The sequence below is a fragment of the Carassius auratus genome, chromosome 7 (genome assembly GCF_003368295.1).
Source record: "Carassius auratus strain Wakin chromosome 7, ASM336829v1, whole genome shotgun sequence".
Classification (NCBI taxonomy): Eukaryota; Metazoa; Chordata; class Actinopteri; order Cypriniformes; family Cyprinidae; genus Carassius; species Carassius auratus.
Window position 1 is genome coordinate 2208838 of NC_039249.1, and position 18415 is coordinate 2227252.

An 18415-nucleotide genomic window follows, 5' to 3' on the forward strand; every position below is an offset into this window, starting at 1 on the left:
TTGGTCATTGCATTCCTAAACTCAGTAAAATAGTGTGTCATTGGTAATAATATGCAAAACTGTAAAAACGCCTAACTTGAAATATGGTGCGACATGAGCAGATTTTAATCTAATGCCGCAATCAACACTTTGTTAGCAGCAGATGCAATAGATTTAATTTTTGTCCAATTTAGTGGCATTTTTGCCATAAAACACATGGCTAAGCCTTGATAAAACAATGATATCAGTGGCAGGGTTTCACAAAACCATAGGATATGCAGTGTGGGGGTGGGGAGGAAATAGAAAGTACCAAATTTTTAATTAAACTCTGCATCATCAGTGTTATTGTATCAGACACGTTCAATAAACATTATCTACTTAACATTATATAAAAATCAAGCTCAAATGGAGTTAACAAGGTTTTTGACCAACAAATGATGGAGATCTGGGTTTTGTTTGTCAATAGAATGGCTGTATCTATGGCAGCAAGTGCATCGCGTTATACACTTTCATTAATTTTTACAGGTTATATAACGTGTTCAGCTGTGGTTGATTAAGGTTGGGGCTAAATTTTGAGGGATACTGGCCCTCCAGGATTAACCTTCCCCACCCTAGACCTTAGGCTGGCTGCACACTAGATGATTTTCAAATTTTAAATGATTTTAAAAGCATGAGAAACCACAGACATGAAGATAGTTAGGTTTTTAGCATTAAAATCCTCTGAACACACACACTAGATGATTTGACCTGACAGCGAGACCACACACGGCGACTGTAGGAACTGCGCAGTGACACGTGATCTCAGGAGACTCGCAAGATCAAACATGACTAGAGGAGAAAAACAAATGGAGAATAATCTACTTTGCCAGTTGTCTGTCCAGGCTTGTGTTCTGTTTTACATGCAGTGACAAACAAAGTATAAAAATAATGATGATGTGATGTACTCTGCTTTCAAGGCATGTTTTGTGGCTGATAAGTTTCAGCTTATTAGGTTATACAGTAGTGGGTGAAAAACGGTAAGTGGAAAGAGTATCCTGAATTCACAATATTCATAAAACCGTAGGTGAAAAGTTCCCAGGTGACCTACTAATTCTGGTAATATTCTGAAGTGTGCATCCAATGGACACTTCCCACTCCCATGATGCCACAGGGAGAGGATTGTGAATGAAAGTGAAGCGATGCAGCTGACTCTGTAGATCAGATGGCAATGACAGAATGGCCAGTGTAGTACATCCAGATTAAATTCATTCTCACAGTCACAAAGTAATTATTCAAAAGAAATACCTACTTAGAGAGGATGCGATACTGGATGCAGTTTGCATGTAGAATACAGTATTACATTACTCAAACTGACTTGTTTATTGGTAAGTAATATAAACAAAACACCATTATATTTTAATTAACAATTCTACTCTGAATGTCTACATTGTTCTTTAGATTCACCCTTATCTTCACTGACTGTGACTCCAGACAGTCTTGTATTCACTGAAGAGACAGTCAATCTGACGTGTGTGATTGAGTCTCACAGTAACTGGAGATGGAGAAATGGCCTGAGATATGACTGGAGAAATAACTGGAGATATGAGTGGAGATATGAGTGGTATAAAGGCAGCAAATACAGTGTAATGCTAAACACATCTGATCGTTACACTGTAAACAGAGACACTCTCACTATCAGAGGAGCGAATGAGTCTGATCAGGATTATTACTGGTGTAGAGGACGGAGAGATGAGAGACCAACATCATCACATTTCAGCTCCGCTGTTAATCTCACTGTGATAGGTAAGATGAATATCATTGTCCTCCTAAACAATTTTCAGGAGAAGATGTTTATGTACTGTACTCTCAATGCACTTTTTTAGTAGACCGATTGTGTCTTATGACTGAGTGTGTGGCAGAGAAAATAGTTTTTGTGCCATTTTGAGGAAAAATGGATGCTTTTAAAAGTTTGCATTTGCAATATGTTTTTTTGGTAGCACTTTATTTTACAGTACTGTTCCCCATGTACATACTATGTACTCTATTATAGAAATCACAATAACTATGTAATAACTAGGTACTAACCCTGAACCTACCCCTAAACCTAACCCTACCCCATGTAGTTACCTTGTATTACCAGAACTTTCTTAGATAAATACACTGTAAGTACACTATAAGTACATGTAAGTACACGTACTGTAAAATAAAGTGCAACCGTTTTTTTTATCTCTCCCTCATTTGAATAATTACACAAATTTCAGTTCGGTTAAATTAACAATGTATTTAAGTAAAGATAAGTTCAAATTGTGTAGCTAAATATGAACTGATCTTATAAGTTGTTAAACTACTGACATTATTATGATCTAATTTTGAATGACATTAAATCTGTAGAGACCGTCACTCTCCTCACTGCATTAGATTAAATTGTATTCATGATTTGCTGAAAGTCATGTCAGTTTGTCTTAATTAACAGATTTACACAGAACTGTGCTAACCATGATGCCAGACAATCCTGTGTTCACTGGAGAGACAGTCAATCTGACCTGTGGGATAAAGTCTAATCACAGTAACTGGACAGAGTGGACAAATAACTTGAGATATGAGTGGTATAAAGACATATACAGTGTAAAGTTAAACACATCTGATCGTTACACTGTAAACGGAGACACTCTCACTATCAGAGGAGTGAATGAGTCTGATCAGGATTATTACTGGTGTAGAGGACAGAGAGATGGAGAACTATCAAGACCACCGAATACATCTGTTTATCTCTATGTTATGGGTGAGTTAAATATCATTATGCTTCCAAAGTTTCTACTGCATGTACTGTATGAATACAAATCCAGTCAAGAAACTGGAACACTTTCTTATTCCTGAATGCAGCTCAATATATTCTGTATCTTAAAGTAGGCTATTATATAAAACAGAATATGTTTTTTTTTACAAGACGAGGAATTAAATTAAATATGCTGTGTTTTCCGCTAAATGGCAACCCCAGGTGCTGTAATACAGTTAAGCCCCTTTCACACTGCGATCCTGGCAAATACACGGGTAATGTGTTCTGGCAATTGTTCCCGGGTCGCTAGATTTTGCACTTTCACACTGCCAGTGATTACCCGGAAGATCTGCGTGCTTTCACACACAACTTGTAAAGATCCCGTAACGACACGTGACATCAGGGCGTGACGTGTAATGTACAAGTCGAAAACGCTAGGTATGTTAACTTTCACTGAAGCTGGCGAACGATCTCGGCGTCAGCGCGGAAAGTGAGGAACTAACGGATCTCTGCTTCATTACAGTTTGCACATATTTTTTCATCGCGAACATTGATCTTCCTTCAAGACGCCTGATAAAAGAGTCACGCGATAACGTGCGTCATCACTATGACACCGCATTAGTTCTGGCTTTTGTTCACACAGTGCTCGTTGCGTTTTTTTTTTCAACCCACCGCCAGTTTCACAAACCAAAAGAAAGACGACATTCTGGGCTAGAACACACATTTTCAGAAGAGAATAACCGACTGTAGGATTGTTTTTCAGATAAACAAGTATGTTAACTTAACATGTTTCTTAAGTATCTGCAAACTTATTATGGTATTATTATACCTTAGTAGAGTCAAAATCTTACATACAGCACTTGGATGCACACACACTCACTAACATTGCTGATGACTGATAGCCTGTAATGTTTTCTAGTGTCCGTATTCCTGCCTATGTTTCCTTTTTTTTCTGTGCCTTGCCTTGGTGTTTTTTATTTTTATTTTTTGATCTTGGACTGTTTATCTGTTGTTTACCCTTGTCTGCCCTGACCATTGACTGTTCTGTGGATTACTCTTTTGCCTGTGCCTTGGATTTCACTGTTTCCTCATGTGTTTGACCCTGCCTGTCCTGATCACACTCTTAAAAGTCCCCTGAAGTGCCTTGAAACATGCAGCATTATTCTATGTGGTGATGTAATTTCAACTGAAACAGGAAGACAAGATGGGACATATAGAGCAGCCATGTCCCCTTTTCAAATTAAGAAAATGGCCTGTAGCATTTTGTTTATAACTGCTCGGGCCAGAGCCGTTGAGCTCAGTAAAGCTGCATTTTACATCCACAGTCTAATAGATTAGCCCCTAGATCAGGGGTTGACAACCTTTTCGGCATGACGTGCCATTTTAAATCTTTCTGGTTAACCACTGTGCCACTGTGTTTATCGATACTGAATCACTACATTATATTGTATAATAAAATATGTTTAATGGGACTGAATTTGCATTTAACGTGATTACAATTTAATTAAAACATTATAAATTGATAATTGAAAATGTAGTTTCCTTTCCACGGTTATTCAGACAGCAAATAAATTATATACAGGAGCCTAAGAGACATTATCACTAACTTTGATCTATCGTGAGAGAATATATATATATTGTTATAATCACTGAAGCGGTCTACACTGCGAAATTAATCTCTTACTTACATTGTACGTAGATCTGTGTTTTGCTGTTTATGATAAGAGAATTCCCAAGAGTCTGGATTTCAGTAAGCCAACGTGCACACGCACACTCAACATGAGTTTCAGTGACGACTCATCTGAGCGCCTCTGATTGGTCATTGCATTCCTAAACTCAGTAAAATAGTGTGTCATTGGTAATAATATGCAAAACTGTAAAAACGCCTAACTTGAAATATGGTGCGACATGAGCAGATTTTAATCTAATGCCGCAATCAACACTTTGTTAGCAGCAGATGCAATAGATTTAATTTTTGTCCAATTTAGTGGCATTTTTGCCATAAAACACATGGCCGAGGATGGCTAAGCCTTGACAAAACAATGATATCAGTGGCAGGGTTTCACAAAACCATAGGATATGCAGTGTGGGGGTGGGGAGGAAATAGAAAGTACCAAATTTTCAATTAAACTCTGCATCATCAGTGTTATTGTATCAGACACATTCAATAAACATTATCTACTTAACATTATATAAAAATCAAGCTCAAATGGAGTTAACAAGGTTTTTGACCAACAAATGATGGAGATCTGGGTTTTGTTTGTCAATAGAATGGCTGTATCTATGGCAGCAAGTGCATCGCGTTATACACTTTCATTAATTTTTACAGGTTATAAAAACGTTTATTTTAGCTATATGGACAGTTAGTTTTTCTTGTTGTTTAATACACTTGGCCAAAACTTCATGATATAAATAATGAAGTGCTATATGCACAGGATATTTAAAACATACAAAAGTATATATTGGCTGCAACTAAACGGCAAATAGCCTAGTTCTTCTCTGCTCTTCAAACACACAAAAAGCATTAGCATTTACAGACAATGTTTAAGTAAAGAAAATGCTCTATTTTTCAAACATCATTTATTTATTTACCCTTGCATTGCGAAAAGGGGGAATTCTGTCTCCAGGCTGTGCGTGGCGCGGCAATCTGATTGAAGGCAGGGTGTTTTTCTTAACAGTTTTTTTAACACCCTCTTATTTATAAAAAATTATAATAATAATGAAATATAAAAGAGATATGAAGTTTGGTTATTTTTTCATGGCACACCTGACTGGGCTATGGTACAGAAACTGTTATACGGACATGCAGCCCCTGAATGATAAAGACCGAAAAGTTTTTTTAAATATATTACAAGTTTAATTTGTCTTTTTCTTAACTTTTAAAACAAACAAAAAACTATTTTAAACTATAATCTTGATGTACACAAAACTGCATCTTTTTAATGAATACAATTATCATGAAATTGTGATGCTATCAATCAACACCTACTCATGTGTGTATTAATACAGAGAGACCAAAAGCTGTATTGAAGGTGACTCCAGATGATCGTGTGTTCAGCGGAGAGACAGTCACTCTCAAATGTGACATACAGGGAGCAGGACACTTTCAGTGGACATACAGCTGGTTTAGAGATGGAAAACCTCTCAATCTATTAACAACAACAACAGCAGAGATCGGTTTCAGAGCTGATTACAGTGGTGAATACAGCTGTAGAGGAGAAAGATCAGACTCACAGAGATCAGACATCAGTTCTGCTGTTACACTGACTGTATCAGGTGAGTGTTCAGATTCACATCTGTTTAATCATCATTTGACATCAATATCTGTGGCTCAAATAAAAAACTGAATTTAGCTTATATTTTCATTCAAGGGTAGAAAAGTAAATAAACAGCTTGAATATTCAATATTAAGTTAAACTCCCCTTTCTGCTGATTGGTCAGCCGAAGATCCAATTCATCAGTTATTCCATAGTATCACACATGAGAATGTTGCGAAGCAAGAGTGGTTCCTCGATCAACATTATTTCCCAATATAGACTAAACCCAGCCCCTACCCCTAAACCTTACTTTTCCCATAAAGTATTCCTAAAATCAGTGGGAAATGATCGCTGATTAACAAGGGTGTAGAAGCACCTAACCTTGATTGCAAGCCTAAAAAAAGAATCATACATTGGCTTGGGTATATATAGGCCTGTTCACGCAGGAACTGTCATTCTGACTGACAACCGGAGAACAACAGATATTAAATAGCCCACTGTTAGAGTTTTATAAAGTAGTCTTGTGTTTGATTAAAATTGATTATAACTAATATCTCAAAAGGATATGCACTTGTGTGCGGCACACTCACACACAGGACTGCAATGCAAGATTTTCATAAAATTCAATTTCAAACCCTCAGTATACCTTAAAAATGCTTGGAATATACGCCACAAGATGCATAGGATTATTTAACGACAGATATGCATCCGCTTCAAAAAAAAAAAAAAAAAAAAAAACTAGTCACCATTTATGTGTTATTAAGTAATAAACCTCAAAGAACAACATTAAGAACCGCTGGTCTACACAGAAAAAAAACATATCTAGACTCTGCCCCGGTATGAGTTGTGTCAAGCTATTTATTAGCCTGTTTGATGAGAAAAATATGAAATGTAGTTGCAATAAAATGTGTTATTAATCCATACAACTGAAGCAGTGCTGGACTTGAAAAGGGCTTTATGAAAACTTTATGAAGAAAATTTGTTTTTGTATCACTAGCCTTCTAATATCAATCAATCAATCACCTTTATTTATATAGCGCTTTAAACAAAATACATTGCGTCAAAGCACTGAACAACATTCATTTGGAAAACAGTGTCTCAATAATGCAAAATGATAGTTAAAGGCAGTTCATCATTGAATTCAGTGATGTCATCTCTGTTCAGTTGAAATAGTGTCTGTTTTTATTTGCAATCAAGTCAATGATATCGCTGTAGATGAAGTGACCCCAACTAAGCAAGCCAGAGGGCGACAGCGGCAAGGAACCGAAACTCCATCGGTGACAGAATGGAGAAAAAAACCTTGGGAGAAACCAGGCTCAGTTGGGGGGCCAGTTCTCCTCTGACCAGACGAAACCAGTAGTTCAATTACAGGCTGCAGCAAAGTCAGATTGTGCAGAAGAATCATCTGTTTCCTGTGGTCTTGTCCTGGTGCTCCTCTGAGACAAGAGCTGCGTCCGAAATCGCATACTTCCATACTATATAGTAGGCGAAAAACAGTATGCGAAGCAAGTAGTATGTCCGAATTCTTAGAATTCGAAAAACAGTAGGCGAGATGTACCCGGATGGCCTACTACTTCCGGCCGAATTCCGTAGTATGCATAGGATGGACACTTCTCTATCCCATGAGGCCACGGGAGAGGACTCGTCATACTCATATTCGAAAATAACGGCAAATCGTGACGCCGCTGTTTTGAAGTGTAAGTACCTTATGGATAAACGCTGTTCATTGTGGTTAAAGTGTACTTGTTTAACATAATCCAAGTAAACGACTGACTTGTTAAAGTTTTACATATTGTAAACTGATGAGACTATTTTGTAAATTGAGTTTAAAAAAATGTTTAATAATCATTATCGATGAGAGGCTGTGCCTCAGCTTGTTAAGGCTGCTTTCTACAGACGGCTCGTTAAGTAATTTAATTATATAAAGTTACAAAATGTTAAGTAATTGAAACGAGTTAAATTACATTTTATTAGTGTTTATATTTTGATTTTAAAAAATTGTTGGATAACTTACAAGGCAAACTATTGTTAATAGGTGCCTCAGTTTGATCATAAATCATCAGTAATGTGTGAATCCTGTTCTGATGTTACAGAGACTGATGAATACAATCTTGTTCTCATCCACTGATGAAACCCTACTCACTGGAAAGCATAATTCAGTAAGTATATAAATTAAAATTAATCTTAACTACACACACTCTTTACATGTATTTATGTTAGGATAAGCAATGATTTATGCTGTTTTTTTTATTACAATATGAATTTCCAGGTATTTCCAGTTGCTATTTTGTCAGTTGCAAAGTACTTAATAACAAATAACTTTTGAAGCAGTTGTGTGCACTAATTTTGTAGCAGTTTCCAGTTGTTTTTTTATACAAGCAACATCGTAACATCTGAAGAATGTTGTCTTGAGAATGGGTGCCACACTTTAGAGAAATACCCATACAAATTATTATCTTTATGTATTTATTTATTTATTTTTTAAAGCTTCAGACAAAACCACATTAACATTTTCATAAAGTAGTATAATAGAGCTTAAAGCAACAGCAAAAAGGAATTTCTTAAGACGTTTCTATAATAATGTCAGGAAAATAAACTACAGCAGCTTCATTTCAGTAACTGTAGATGAGGACTTTAAATTTGGGAATCAAAAATGAGTGGAAAACAGTGGAAATCTAAAATATACCCCAGGGATAAAGTAATACATATTATAAAATTAAACTTGTTGTAAATATGTTGGTATGCTATGTTATGTGATATGTTTCTAGATTTTCAAATTGTAAAATTTTCATTTTCAACTGTAATATGAATTCCCAGTTATGAGTGTAATATACTTATGTGAATATATAAATACACACACGTTTAAATTTAAATACATATGTATTTATACATATTTATGTGATTTTTTTATAGTATTTATATTTCTTAAATAACTAATATATGTATATCTCGATTTGACAGTCTTAAAATTACCTTCATAGCTTACACAAGCTTAAACAATAGCACTATGAGAACATGAACTGATTTGCAGAGTCTTAACCTGTTCGACTGTCCTACAGGTAATCTGCTCTTGAAGAGGTGCACACGGTCGTCTGCTGTGACACAGCTGTGGACAGCTTGTCCCACACATGCTCTCCTGTGCTGACTTCTGTGTTTTGGGGTTCCAGTGTATCATCGTCATGACCCTCTACAATTTGTGGATCCGCAGTGTCCTCATTCAGAAGACGGAGGTTGTGGAGCACTGCACATCATGCAACAACATCTGACACAAAGGCAGGACTCACTTCCAGGGCCTTGAAGAAGAAGATGGAGCACAGCTGGTCTTCATCATCTGAAGGCTCTCTCAACAATGTTCTGTGCACGAGCATCATTGGTGTTGAATCAAAGCTGTGCAGGATTCTGTTCAGGCTCTCTGTCTGCTGTGATGAGGCAGATGTGTGCACTCAAACAAGGATACCCACCATCTCCCAGGATGTGTTTTCCTGCAGGTGGATAGGCCTCCAGAGTTCTTCAGCACCCTGGCATCATACACAGACCCAGGATACTCAACAAAGATATCAAGGTACTTCCCATGGTGGTGACCTGCAGCTGAACAGAATGAAACCGCTTCCTGTTGAAATAACATTAGGCTTCACTTGCTGGAGGTTCAATTTGTATGTGACAGCCATCTATTGTGTCAGCTACCAGAAGAAAAGCTGCTTCCACTGCCTCCAGGTCATCTGTGGTGAAGAAGGCAATCAGCCTCCTCAAAATCCCCATGACAGACCTGCTCATTCTGTGCACAATTTTATGCAGCTCTTGGATGTCGAAGGCCAGTGACAGCAGCCTGTATGACGCTGTTCACAGTCTGTTAATATGTAGTTTTTGTTTTTTAGAATAAAATGTCAATAGGTTACACATTTTTTTGCTGATATATCTATATCTAACTATATGTATTTACATATGTGTGTATATTGTCTATAATGTATATATTATGTATGTATTTATGTATATATTTTGATGTGTGTATGTGTGTTTCTGTGTATATTTCTATAATGTATTTGTGTGTATTTATGTGTATATATGTGTGTGTGTGTGTGTATATTTGTCTAAGCATTCATTCAAGTTTATTAATTAATTTGTTAGTTTTGTGTAATTTTATTTGTATTTATTTATTACAATAAATTACTTTATATCCTTACATAAAATCAGGCTGTCATTCTGTTCACAGCTGTAGCTGCTGTTATTCTGCATGATCTGCGAACACCTGACCGACGCCTGCTTTGAATTGTTAATTCAAACGACGTAAAAACGCAGACGAAAGCGGTAAGAAAAACGAAAAACATCACCGATGTTCGCTCAGTAGATTGGGCTCTTTAAATTTACGCGCTGTTGTGACGACGTATGTCACGTGACAATGTCAACATGGCGGATGTAGTACGTCCGAATTCCATTCATACTACCCACATTCATACTATATAGAACGTACTTTTCTAACGGTCGAGTAGTACGTTCAAATTCAAATGTAGTACCCAGTACGCAGTATTCGATTTCGGACGCAGCTAAGGTCTTTACAGGGGATCTGTATCTGGGGCTCTAGTTGTCCTGGTCTCCGCTGTCTTTCAGGGCAGTAGAGGTCCTTTCTAGGTGCTGATCCACCATCTGGTCTGGATACGTACTGGATCCGGGTGACTGCAGTGACCCTCTGATCTGGACACAGACTGGATCTCATGGCCACGGTGACCTCGGAACAAGAGAGAAACAGACAAATATTAGCGTAGATGCCATTCTTCTAATGATGTAGAAAGTACGGTGTTATGTGAAGTGTTTCCGGTTCCGGTTTACCTAATTAATGCAGCCTAAAAATCCTTTAACGGATTTGGATATTAAAAGCATATCAGTATGTTATGTGTATGCCAGGTTAAAGACATGGGTCTTTAATCTAGATTTAAACTGCAAGAGTGTGTCTGCCTCCCGAAACAATGTTAGGTAGGTTATTCCAGAGTTTAGGCGCCAAATAGGAGAAGGATCTGCCGCCCGCAGTTGATTTTGATATTCTAGGTATTATCAAATTGCCTGAGTTTTGAGAACGTAGCGGACGTAGAGGAGTATAATGTAAAAGGAGCTCATTCAAATACTGAGGTGCTAAACCATTCAGGGCTTTATAAGTAATAAGCAATATTTTAATACACAACATGGGTCTAAAATGACCCGTATTCATTTTCTATGTTATTTCAGTAATGGATGAGTGTTTAAATATCTCTATATCTATATTAATACACATGGGTCAAAAATGACCCATATAGAAACCTTTGATATTTGCTCTTTTTCTGCAAGTGGGAACATATTTACTGCAGAAAACTATACACCTAACCCCACATTTGACAACTAAACATGGCTGTTTTTGTATATATGATGCATTTCTTCATATTTTTCACATGAATTAACACAGAAAATATTTGCTTTATTGTGAAAGATAACTGGATATATTATTTGAATGTTAGACTAAGGTTACCTTGACCATTAAATCTATTACTATTGAGAAAGAGAAACATCGTCCCCTTGGAATTATAAGGTTCTATCTGCGTTCTGAGTAGTTTTGAGATATTGAGCTTCAAAGTTTTTGTGTTCCATAGACTTCTGTAGATAGAACCTTTTTGTTTTTTCAATAAAAAATACCAAAATGTACAAAACTTAAAACAAAACATCACACAATGTAAATAAATTGTCACAGAATAAGAATATGTGAATAACTCAATTTTGACAAAAATGTCAGATAGAACCTTATAATTCCAAGGGGACGACAGGTCCAATACTATTAGCTAGCTTGTTGCCGACATATTCTGTTTTAGCTAGCTAATGTTAGCTAGATCAACAAATGTAAAATTAATACATACAAGTATATACCATTGCTGTCAGGTGGAAACCCCATATCTCCACATTTCATTTTAAATTTTTCAGACCCAGTCCAATAGATTTAGTAAAAAGTGGTTTGCATTTACTTATATGTGGAGAACATGGAGGTGGTCCATGGTGCTATGGTACAATGTGCTGGATGTTGCCTCCCTAATTGCTTACACAAAAGGTGGCCAATGTTGGTCCTGAAGCTCCACAGTCTTGCACAGTTCCATTTCAACTGGAATAAATAACTCCTTACGAATGACCCAGGATCTGAGTAACACAAAAACTACTCAAACACTGAAAGAAATGGCCTTCAATATAGAGATATCATTTATTGATGTGCTTACATTTGCTTGTCACTCTGTTTTTCTGTGTCGGAAGGTCAGACTTCGGTCTTCAGCATCCTCAGTTTTCTTCTGGCAGCTTGTCCGTATCTGCTGTCGACAGTCGTGCTGCTGTTCAAATGTTACAGAGCGAGAGGTAACACTTCTGTCTGAACCCTGTCTCTTCATTTGTCTTTTCACAAACTAAAAAATACATATTTGTGTGTATTTCACAGTTCCATCTGCTGAAGACCAAAGCCAGTACGAAGTGAAAGAAGAAACTTCAACTTGATATATTAACACGTTTTTTAACATTTGCGTCAGCATATTTGATTTACCTTACTTCATTTATTTTTCATTAAGAAACAATTTTAGTGTCATTTCGCTTTTATATGCCCATTTTGTCCAAAGAAAAAAAAAGGTTCAGTGACTTTGTTATTGACCTAGTGATGTTTGTCTGTTCTTTCAGTGAAGAATTAATTTAGTTAGGAAAAGAGACCAACATTTTATTCTGTATGAATGAATAACTCTTTAAATTAATTTGTATATTATACAAAAAAACCTGCAAATTATGAGTAAATAAATATTTTGGTTTGTCTCACATGTGTATCATTTATATATATATATATATATATATATATATATATATACACACACACACATCATCTTATCTGAAAACAATTCTTAACATGGTCTTAAATGTTAAAAAGCAATTGAATGTTTTAAAAAAAATAGTTGGACAAAGTGATTAAAAAGGCCCCAAGTTCTCCAGATTTAGAAGAAAAGTCTCTTATCATTTATAAGTTTTCACAGTGTTTAGTGCTAGATTTAGCAACTTTTCAGACTACCCTAGCAAAATAAATTGCACATTTATGATACAGCATGTTATTAGCTTGTAATTGTTGTTCAGTTAAGTACACTCTGTAAGAAAAAAAAAAGTAGAAAAAGAAGTTATAGACATTTTATGCCAGGATGTTATTCATTAGGTTGTAACCCTGTAACCTTTAAAGGTGCCATCTGTAATTTTTGGCAAAAAAATCAAGTCATACTCCACATTCCATACCAGATGGGGGCAGTATGCCTCAATAAAGTGAATTGGTCTACTCTAGAGTAGTGAAGTGAAGTGAAGTGAAGTGACATTCAGCCAAGTATGGTGACCCATACTCAGAATTTGTGCTCTGCATTTAACCCATCCGAAATGCACACACACAGAGCAGTGAACACAAACACACACTGTGAGCACACACCCGGAGCATTGGGCAGCCATTTATGCTGCGGCGCCCGGGGAGCAGTTGGGGGTTCGATGCCTTGCTCAAGGGCACCTAAGTCGTGGTATTGAAGGTGGAGAGAGAGCTGTTCATGCACTCCCCCCACCCACAATTCCGTCCGGCCCGAGACTAGAACTCACAACCCTTCGATTGGGAGTCCAACCCTCTAACCATTAAGCCACGACTTCCCCAAAACGAGAAACGGCATAGTCTCTATGCTCCGCCCCTACCTTCACAACAACAACACTACAGCCATAGCCGAAACCTAACTGTGCGTTCACACCGCCGGCTTCTAGAGCGTCAAAAATCGCTCTTGCCGCTCTGCTCACGACGCTGCAGAAAGATTTGTGAGCGCTCAGACGCTCTAACGTAGATCGAATGCTTATTTTGTATTTAAAGCGGCCGCAAAGCAAACAAGCTTGTTGATCTCGTGCAGACTAAACACAAGGAGTTATAACCTCATTAAATATTGTTGTGGACGAAATATTAGGATCCTTTACTTAAAATGAACAATCTCAGACACCTTGGTCCACGTATCACTTTTAATTAATTTTTTTATGTCCCTGTAGGCAAACAGGGACACATCATAGATTAATACAAACGCTAAACAGCAATAATCAACCTGTCCTTTATTCTGCTTGAGAACTATTGTGCCAACTCTCAAGCATTCACCGTGAGACAAACGCAGTTGACTCTTTTCACACGCTTTCACGCCACACATCAATTTTTTCACGCACAGAAAAACCACGAAGCAAAGAGGACACGGAGACCAACAGACTAGACAGAGCAGGTTAGTTATGATACATAGGGCTGTGCATAAATCGAATGCGATTTTCATGCACCTCTCATCAGTAAAGACGCTCCTGTAATTAGCAGTATATCTCCAGCATGTGCATTCAGATCAGGGTTGCCAGGTTTTCACAACAAATCCTGCCCAGTTGCTTCTTAAAACTAGTCCAAAACTAGCCCAATCGCGTTTCCGGGAGGTTTCCCAATAAAAATTGCTTCCCGGGGTTAAAATATAAATTTTTGGGAAGGGTTTCCCTGGTAAAATTAGCATTTTAGGGGCTAAATATCACGTTATTGGTATTGGGATTGCTTCAAACCGCGGACATGAAAAACAACCGCAGACTTGGCAACACTGCTTCAGGTGGAGCGGCAGTAACTGCACAGAGCCTTAGTCTACCGACAACTAACACAAAATCGCTTCCGAAATCGACAAAGAATCGCCTGCGATTTTAACATCGATGTTGTGTAGATTGTCAGTGAATTACGGCTCCGTGTAGTAAATGCCAACCAGTGTTGCCAAGTCTGTGGTGGTTGTTTTTCATGTCCGCTGGTCACAGCGACCCCAATACAAATAAAAAGCCCCTAAAATGCGAATTATACCAAGGCAACCCTGCTAAAAAAAACTATATTTTAACCCCGGGAAGCAATGTTTTATCGGGGAACCTTCTGGAAGCGAGATTGGGCTAGTTTTGAGAAGCAACTGGGCAGAATTTGTTGTGAAAACCTGGCAATCCTGATCTGAACACACGTGCTGGAGATATACTCCTAATTACAGGAGCGTCTTTACTGATGAGATGTACATGAGTAAAGACATGCACAGCCCTATATAATAAAATGGGTAATGTTAAGTTATAGCTAGCTAATTATCAAACGCAGCTACGGTTAGCCATCGCTAACATTAGCACGTTTATCGAACAGCCTTCGATACATTTCTATGTTAAAACTTCCCGAAAACAAATACAAAAACTTATAAAACAAACTTCTAGCGAAATACTAACAGCATCTAACTTGCAAGTTCGGAGTCAAACCTCATTTCTTTCAGGTCCATCAGTTGTCTCCAGCGATTAAAAGCAGTGCCGATGTTTACTCTGGTATTCTTATCGGATTTGATTTGTGATTCCGAGCGCGGTTGTTTCCCTGTAGCGGGTGTTGGTCTTTTGCCAAGGGCTTCAGCTATCCTTCCGCTCTCTTCTCTGAACTGAAAGTAGTGGGCTGTACTTTCCACACGATTGACATCAGGTCCAGGTACGCCCTGCGAGTTATTCGTGTATTCGTTGCAGGTTGGCTGGTGGTTATGTTGTCCGCATACCGCCTCCCACGGCCGAAACTGGTATTACAACACCTGCCGGGCCGTGGGCTAGTAATGCTAATGCTAATTAAGGTTGATATCTCTGCAGCACTATAACTTGACATTTTTTTAATGACATCATCGCCTTTATTTCTTCTCATTCTTTTGATGCGTGTAGGTCATGTTATGGATATTTTTACCTCAATTTCTGCATATGGCACTGTAATGAAATTAAAACTCCATATTCATTGGGAAGAAGGAGGCGGGAACCAGCGCACAATCAAAACTCATTTTAATATCCAAAATAAATACAAAACGGCGCACCAGCCCCTCACGGCCGACTGGTGCGCATAAATAAAAAGCAAACACATAAAATATTGTCCAGGCCTGGTCCTCTCTCGTCCTTCACGGTCGTCACTCCAGTTTTATATCCTTCCATCTCCTACGTGGGACTCAAGACCGGCGGTGGGGCGCAGGTGTAGCTCATCTCCAATCACTACACCTGGCCTCACTCCTCGTTCCCACGCCTCTCGGCCCCGCCCCACTCGCCACATACCCCCATCGCCCCTCGCAGGCCGGGGGGGTACCCTCGAGACTACGCTCTACTCCCCCCCCCTTCCCTCCGGGGGGGACCGCTCACAGGGACCTGCAGGAACCTGGGGGTAGGACAGACGAGGCGAGAGAAAAGGAGATGGAAGGAGGAGCGACAAGGACGAGAGAGGGGAGAGAGGAAAAAAAAAAAATCCGGTTCCCAGACGCACTGCTGCTCGGCCCTCCACCAGCTGGGTGATCTCCTCCGCGGTGCCTGGCGGTGGCACTGGACGGCCCTCGGCGGACGGCGCAACACTCCTCCGCCGCCCGATGGACGGCGACGGCTCCTCCGGTTTTGGGCAGCCGGCAGGAGTCCCCCGTTCCCTGCCCCTCCGGATTCCTTCGCGGAGGCAGCAGGCTCCGGCCCCCTGGCGAACGGCGCCGACTCCTCCGCTCCCTCACGGACGGCAGCCGCCCCTCCATATCGTGGGCGGCCAGCAGCGAGCTCGCCCGTCCCCGGCAACTCGCTCCAGCCCACCGCCTCGAGCGTCCCTGGCGGCACATACCTCGCCAGCTCGAGGGCACCGCGGATTCACCACAGTGGCGAGGGATCTTCAGCAGCGCGTCCCTCCTTCTCCCGGGCTTCGGCACCACTGTAACGATAAAAACTCCCTAATCATCGGGAAGAAAGAGGCGGGAACCGGCGCACAATCAAAACATAATTTTAATATTCAAAGCAAATACAAAACGGCGCGTCAGCCCCTCACGGCGACTGACGCGCACAAATAAAAACCAAAACATAAAATAACGTCCCAGGCCTGGTCCTCTCTCGTCCTTCACGGTCGTCACTCCAGTTTTATATCCTTCCATCTCCTACGTGGGACTCAAGACCGGCGGTGGGGCGCAGGTGTAGCTCATCTCCAATCACTACACCTGGCCTCACTCCTCGTTCCCACGCCTCTCGGCCCCGCCCCACTCGCCACAGGCACCTTTAAACAAAAATGCAGTGTGGAATTTAAAACACAGGTAAAACACCTGCGAGAAATTAATACGGATTGTTCCTTCATATTAGCAGTACATTGTGTCCTATTTTACACTTTTTTTGTGGTACTTATCACATCAGTACACTCTGTAAAACTATAATTGTTCAGAATGTGCAGTTTTAGTTGATAAGAAAATGCTGCATGACACTCTCTTCTAAATTATTTTAAGTTTTATGTATATGCTAATTTCGAAAGAGAAAATGGCGGTCTGCGATTGGTGTCTCCCCACTGACCAACCTACAGAATGATTTCATTGGCCACATTAAAGCCAATCACAGTCTTTAAAATCTTTCCTGCCTGTGTTTTTTTTTTTTCTCGGAACAACGTAATAATGAATGAAATGGTGAAAGATTTAACACCATGCCTGTATAATGATACTGTAATACAGAGCCAAATGAATTTAAGTCGTTTCGTTCTTAACTATAAAAGATGCATTACACTACCTTCAAAACTTTATACGTAATTAACACTGACCATGAACATAAAAAAAACGATATATTTTAAATCATTTCGAACAGACTAATGTCGCTGAAAACGTATCGTTTAACCACTACAAAACTTGTTCTTGGTGTGTAATGGTGTGTGTCTCTTAAAAGAGTCGTTGGGGTTTAGTTTTGTTCAGGGGTCTTTACACCTCCGAATCCGTGCAGAGCGCGTCCTTGTCATTTACGAATAACGTTCTCCAGAAACACCTTCAACACACCGCGTGTCTCCTCGTAGATCAGCCCAGAAACACGCTTGACGCGCCGCGGCGATCAAGACGACGAATAGCGGGTTTAGTGATTCCCCGGATATTATCCTCAAGAACCTATCGGTGACGCTTAGCGCCTCCTTTACTGCCTTTATCTCTTCCAGACATATTCTTTAGTCCGTTTGTTTTACAGCGAATATAGATGAAATAAAAAATAGAAGTGATTTAAAAAGGCGATACTTTCATGCGTAACTAGAGAAGTATGGAAGTAAAATAATGACAAATGTCTTTGAAACAAAAAAGCATGCTGAATAGCACAATCATGGGTGGCGCTAAACGTCAACGTCTCCAGTTCTGCCTTCTCATACGCACAACCGACACATCCGGGAACGTAACTGTCAATTTAGTCCCCGCCCCTTTTTAGGGGAAAATGAACTAGATTTCTTATAGACTTCTATATAAAATAGCGACACAAACCAACGTCCGTGCACAGCCGGCATAATTACATGTCAAGTAATTATATGTATGTAGCTGGTTCAAATATGAATATTGTTATGAACTTCATCAAAACTTATATTTTCATATTTTTATTTGGAGTTATTATGGGGCAT

At 39.2% G+C, this 18415-nt stretch overlaps 1 long non-coding RNA gene across 1 annotated transcript; it reads left to right on the forward strand.

Annotated features, from left to right (window-relative positions):
* The first annotated feature begins 7435 nt into the window (after nt 1-7435).
* On the forward strand, nt 7436-9117 carry LOC113105496 (uncharacterized). The gene is made up of 3 exons (XR_003292373.1): nt 7436-7688; nt 8085-8150; nt 9051-9117. It is a non-coding gene; the product is annotated as an uncharacterized LOC113105496 (long non-coding RNA).
* The last annotated feature ends 9298 nt before the right edge of the window (nt 9118-18415 follow it).